Consider the following 6,926-nt stretch of genomic DNA (forward strand, 5'->3'; position numbering starts at 1 on the left):
GTATATGCATATGCAACCATGAAACCATGACCACACCAAGAAAATGAACCCATCCATCATCTCCAAAGTTGCCTCCTGCCCCTTTCTAGTCCCTCTCTTCACCCTCCCTCCAAATTCCCCTTACATCTCGATGCAACCAGTGGTCTCCTTTCCGTCACTCTAGTTTGCAGTTTTTATAACTTTGTACAAATGGAGTCATACTGTATGTACTCTTTTTTGCCTGACTTACTTCATTCAGCATAATTATTTTGAGATTCATTCATATTGTAGTGTGTATCAGTGGCTCGTTTTTTTTCATTGCTCAGTAGGATTCCATTGGTGCTATGGACTGAATTGTGTCCCCTGCCTCAAAATTCATATTGTGAAGCCCTAACATCAGTACTTCAGAATGTGACTATGTTTGGAGTTAGGGCCTTTAAAGAGGTAATTAAGTTAAAATGGGGTCATTAGGTTGGTTCCTAATCCAATAAGAAGAGGAGATGAGGCTATACAGAGGACACCAGGGATGTGTATATTCAGAGGAGTGACGATGTGAGGCAAGGAGGAGGCAACCTGCACGCAAAGGAGAAAAAACAAATCTGCTGACATCTTGATCTTGGATTTCCAACCTCCAGAACTATGAGAAAATTAATTTCTGTTGTTTAAGTCTGTGGTATTTTGTTATGGCAGCCCTAGCAAACTAACATTTACAGATTTACCATAATTTATTTATTACCCCGTCAATGGGCATTTGGCTTGTTTCTAGTTTGGGGTTATTCCAAATAAAGTTACTATGAAAATTCATGAGAAACTCTTTGTATAGGTATAAGCTATCATTTCTCTTGGGTAGACACCTAGTATTTAGGCCTGTGTGATATGGTAAGAGTTATAATAAACCACCAATTTTTAAAAGTGCTAGTACTATTTTACATATAGTAGTATATGAGAGTTCCAGTTGCTCCATATTCTTGCCAAAATTTATTACAGACAATTGTTTTAAATTTAGACATCCTAATAAGTATATAGTAGCGCCTTGTTGTGATTTTAATTTGCATTTCCCTAATGACTAATGAATTGGAACGTCTTTCACATGTTTACTTACCACCCCTATTTCTATAATAAAGTGTCTTAAAATTCTCAGCTTATGTATTTTTTTGGCATCGTAATATTTTATTGGATGCTTGACACTGTAAATTTTACCTTTTAAAGAACTGATTATTTTTGTATTCCTACAAATATTTTTGGGTTTTGTTCTGGGATGCAGGTAAATTACACAGAAAAAAAAGTTTAATTCTTTCAGATCTTGCTTTCAACTCCATGAAGTAAGACTAAAGCAGCATTTAGTCTAGGGCTATTTTGCCCTTTATTGAAGCAAATCTTTTCTGAGTATGCTACTAGAGGTCTCATGTATTATGAGGTTTTCTACTCTGTTTAGTGAGAATAGAAACAATCCCCAGTTCTGTCTGCATTAGCTCCAGAGATGTTTCCTCTAATTCTTTTGAATGGTTTTCATCTCAGACTCACATAATTTGCTCATATGAATGTGTGAATCAGTGTTTAATGACATACTCAAGTGGGATGCTTCCCCTCTCCAAAATTCTATCGAATCTGGTACTCTCTTGTGAAGGCTAGCCACCTTGGCCTCCTGAGATACCCAGTTCTATCTCCTTAACTAAGAGAAGCTTTCAGGCCCCTCCTGGGTTCTCTCTCCCTGTAACGAGGCCTGGAAATCCTCTCTAGGCAATAAGCTGGGGCCATCACTGTGTTGACCTCATTCGTTTACCATCTTTCAGGGATCACTGTTCTTTGCTGCCTGACAATTCAGTGTCTTAAAAACTATTATATAACTGGAGTGTTTTTTAATTGCTTCAGTTCAGAAGATTGTTAAAAATAGTTCCTGTTATTCCTTTTTTTTTTTTTTTTCTGGAAGTGAGAATCTATAGTTTTTTTTTTCCCAATATATTTATATATGTTTACATCTGAAAAGTTATTTGCTATATAATTAGAAGACTATATATCTACCTGGAATACAAGGTCTCTGTCACATGAAATTTCTGTATTGGTTAAAACAGGGATTGGCAAACTTTTTCTATAAAGAGCCAGATAGTAAATATTTTAGATTTTCTTGGCCACATATGGCCTTTTTTGCATATATATATATTTAACAACCCTTTAAAAGTGTAAAAAATTTCAAGACCATTCTCTTGGGCTGTGTAAAAATAAAGCATAAGCTGAAATTGACCCATGGCCATAGTTTGTTGACCTCTGAATTAAGCTAATGTAGCCTCTGTAAAAGCAAACCCAAAATCTTAGCATGTTAATACAAGACATTTTTTTCTCACACATGTCCAAAATAGTAGGCATCTATTCTTACTCTCCAAGTCATGGTTCTGGGACACAGGCCTTCTCTCTTATAGTGCCTTCATTTCCTCACAAAGTTTCCAAGATTGCCATTGTGGCAGAAAGAATATGGAGGATTGCATGTGGGAGGTTCTTGTGAGCACATCTGGTGGGTATCCATTACCTCTAACCACCTTTCATTGTTCAGAACTCATTCACATCAGCACATCTAACTGCAAGAAAGACTGGGAAACCTAGTTTTGCTGTTGTCAAAGAGCAAGAGGAAATAGACTTGGGTAACAGCTAGCTAATCTTCATTCCAATGTCCAGTGAATTGAAGTAGCCATGCCCTAATTATCTAAAGTATACATATTCTTTGCCAGGATATTATTCAACCCATTGGTACCATGCATAACATGCCAGATGATGAATTTCAGTAGTTCCTATAATAATTACAGCCTATTATTTTTTCATCTTCCTCTGTGTTCCCAGCTCAATATAAGATTCACATTCCTGCAGGAGTCATCGCGGCACTCCAGTCTTGCAGGTCCCACTCTCCCTTTCTCACTGTCCTTGTCACTGCATTTAAGAAGCCATTGCAAAAGTGATTCTGCCAAGCTTATACCTTTAACTAATGACAGAATTTCTAAAAGAATTCAGATCTCCTTACCACCATGATTTTTCTATCCTATCCTACTGCCTTTCCCCAAAATAATGAGATAGCCACTAACTGATCTGTGTACTCTTTGAGGGAAGAAATTTTGTCTTATTAATTTCTTTTTGTTACTAGTGTCCAGAACACAGCTAATTATTCAAAAAGATTTTCTGTATAAATTAATTTTGCACCTAATAATGATTGGTCCATTAAATTCCTACTTATAAAAGATATAGCAGTCTTTATTTTGAGAATCAGTCAGCATTCCCATTAGTTCAAACTCTCTAATAATTTTCCTGCCTCCCCTGGGAACTTCCTATAATGCACCTTGTTATCAGTTCTGAATTGTTCAGGTATATAATTATATTAGTGTACATCATTAAAACAATATGTATTTCAATTTGACTAGAACATAGAAGGCATGAAAATAAATAGTATTTCATTTGTTAATTTATTTTTTGAAAGATGATGCTATCCAATGATAGCAAAGAGTTTCTTGAGAGCTGTAGAGAAGATTGACTTAACCGTACCCCACCTCCAACACACACACCCTATTCAACTTTGTAAGGAGGTCCAAAGCCCTTTTCAAATTTCTGCTTATGCATGAGAGCTTGTGTTCTCATGCCAACACCTTTCCTCACCTCTTGGTTCCTATATTCAGTAACTGTACATTGTTTCTGCTTTGTCCCACCTCAACCCAGATACTGTCTCCATCCCTGCACTATTTCACACATGCTCTTAAATACATCAGATCCTTTCTTTCGGAGGTAGATTTACCTTAAAGTTGATGAGCTGATGATACTTAAACTTAAGAGCCTCTCCTTTATGCAGGCCCCTTCCAAGTATCTGTTCTTAATTGCTTCATTTGCAACTTTACGCTCTTTTTCAGAGAGAGAGAGGCGTATTGAATATAGTTCGTTCAGGGCAGGACTCTGTCTTTCTAGTATATAGTAAGTGTTCAATATCTGTTGACTAATTAACTTTAAAATAGAAATAATCTGAACATCATGAACATGTTGTAATGATTAGGTGTAAAGTGAACACATACAAAAAGCACAAAAAGTGATCAATGAATGAACCCAGTGCCCAGCCTCAAATATATCATACTCTAGCTAAAGAGAAACTGAATAAAGTAGAACCTCTAAAGAAACGCTGAGACAATAGAGATGAAGACTGAATTTTGCCTTTGAATCTCTTTTATAACAAAATAATGTCTATCTCCTAAAAAACTCTGAGATAATTTAGTGTCATCACCTAAATTATCAATTGGGAGGCCTAAACTTAACTGAAACTAGGCAACACAATAGAAATAATAGGGAGACCATTTTGAAACAATACCTCTCATAAAACTTGGTATCCAAATAACAACAGTACACTTCTCTAAATTTGTCAAAAAAAAAAAAAAACTAAATTATTAGTTTACATTAAGTATTAGATTGATATTTTTCCTATTTAAAGTATAGCAAGACACACCCAAGCGCGTGCGCGTACGCGTGCACACACATATTCATTTTAAATCTTCCTGCCGCTGTTTCCATCTCCCAGTGGTGGTATGTGATTTATCCCTGAAGGAAGTCTGTTATTTTGCTGGAGAAAACACTTTAAAGAGACTTTTGGCTATGCTTATGAAAAGATGGCAGAGGCCAAAAGGGAGAAGTTGAACCAGGAGAGCTAAATTTCCCAGAAGAATGGACTGGGAACAAAGATAGTTTTGATGTTAATTTGGGGCCTACTTTGAGGATACCAGATGCAAGACACTTAGAGCCATGAGGTTTTAAGGAGAAAACACATGAGAGACGACTTTAAATTGAGTTGCAAATTGGCCCTAACAACTTAGTGTTAGCCTAAATTTTAAGAAGGGAGATGACCACTACAGGATTCTATAAAATACCATGACAAGTTTGGGGAGCATATGTGTCCTAGATCTATTCTTTGATTTTCCTATGCTGTGTATCTTTCTTGGTCCCTGGAAGCCTTTAGTTCAGTGTGTTACACACAACAGAGGCAAAGAAGCCCTTGGTTCATGCTTGAGACAAAGAGGGATAAAAAAAAAAATTAAAAAAAAAATCTTTATGAGATGCCAATAGGTCACCTAAAACAGAGCTTCTCACACTTTAATGGGTGTAAAACCTTGCGAAGCTAGCTGAGTGCAGATTCTGATTCAGAAGGTTGAGGTAGGGCCAAGAAATGCCTACCTACTGGTACGGGTGGGGCACACTCTGAGAAACAAGAATCTGTAAAACTGAGTCTAGAGCAGCAGCTCAGAGGTATGGGGGCCAGGGGATGGTTAGGGAGACAGTGACAGTGATGATCACAAAATGGAAGAACTCTCCAAGAATCCTCAGATATTCAAAAGGGAATTGAATTCCCTGCAGAAGGAGACTCAATGTTGAAACGCTGGCACCAGGATTACATAAGTCTTTTTCATAATTTTTTTAAAACTCCAGTGTCTACTACTGTTTGTTGGTCTGTGGGCAAATTAGCAGAATCAAAAAAAAAAAAAAAAAAGAGGCAGCAACATACTTGGAAGGTTGCCTTGCTTGAAAATAAGTAAATAAATAAAAATAAAAAGTCATGCACATAATTCGTTTTTTTGCTATACAATTGACTATTTTCAATACAAATATAAACTGTTGGACTAATTGTTCTTCATTAAATTGATATATTGAATGAGATTGATCAGTTTAAATAAACATAGAATTTTCACTGACAAAACCCTTAAAGATTATCTAATTTAAGCACTCAGCTGATGTTTGAGTGCCATGGAGCCTATGGTCAATCACTTCCAATAATGAGTGGTCTAGTCCATGTTTTGGCAGTTCTGACTTAGGAAGTTTTCCTAAGTAGAACCAAAATCTGGCTTCCTGTGTTTTCTATGCATCGGTTTGAGTTCTATCCTTTATGGACCTTTGAAAATTAAACTCTCTTTCAAATGATAGCTTTTCAGATGTTTTAAAATACTATTGTATTTTTCCTGCTCCTTAGTTTTCTATTCTGTATTGTAATAGTTTCTTTTAAGGTCATTGAACTGAGTTTCAAATGGCACTGTGTTAAGTTTTTGTAATCCTAGGTATATCCAAAGTCTCTACTAGGGAATGGGTAAAATAATTCCAAATACTGGGTCCTTAAGGTGTTTACAGATGTACCCTGGGGTAAGGAAGGAAAGCTCCATGGTCAAATAAGTTCCATATGCAAACTTTGAGCTAAAAAAAAAAAAAAAAAAAAAAAAGGTCAAATAGATCTCTTTGTTGCAGGAATTCTCAGTCTTTAATACACTGGTAGATGAGAAACTCCAAGAGGAGGAAATAATGTAAAGTATTTCCCAAACATACAACCACATGACTCTTTTAAAAAGCAATAATATTTGAAAAGCACAGTGACTTTCAAGTTGGACTATCCTGAGTCCTATAGCCAACTTTTGCACTTCCTTTGTGACCCTGGGGAAATTCCTTAACCAGAGACTCCTGTTTCCTTTTCTGTAACAACTGCCATCATAATGCCTATCTCCAAGATTGTTGGGAGAACTAGAGATACTGTTAACACACCTTACACAGTATCTAACCCAAGGTTAGCGCTCTTAACTGATAATTATTATATTCCTATATGTTTCAATATATTACAAGCTCTTTCCAAATTAATTATATCAAATACAAATAATTATATAATTATTTCCAAATGTGTTGAATAAAGGAAATTTTTGAGTCTTTGCATTATATTTTTGCTTCATACATCCTTAAAGGAAACACAAATATCATTACCTCCTCAAAGCAATAAAATAAACACATGTTGCAAAGCATGCTGAGATTAATAGAAAAAGAAGAAGAAATTTAGGAAGCCTTTGAAGGGGCTATTATGTTGGATCAGTACCAGAGTTAGATAGGTTGCCTACCCGACCGCAGTATTGACCCACTCCTTGGAAATAAGAAAGAGAGAATAGCATTGTCAGGTTTAA

The sequence above is a fragment of the Pteropus vampyrus genome, unplaced genomic scaffold (assembly GCF_000151845.1).
Source record: "Pteropus vampyrus isolate Shadow unplaced genomic scaffold, Pvam_2.0 Scaffold14, whole genome shotgun sequence".
NCBI classification, from domain to species: Eukaryota; Metazoa; Chordata; class Mammalia; order Chiroptera; family Pteropodidae; genus Pteropus; species Pteropus vampyrus.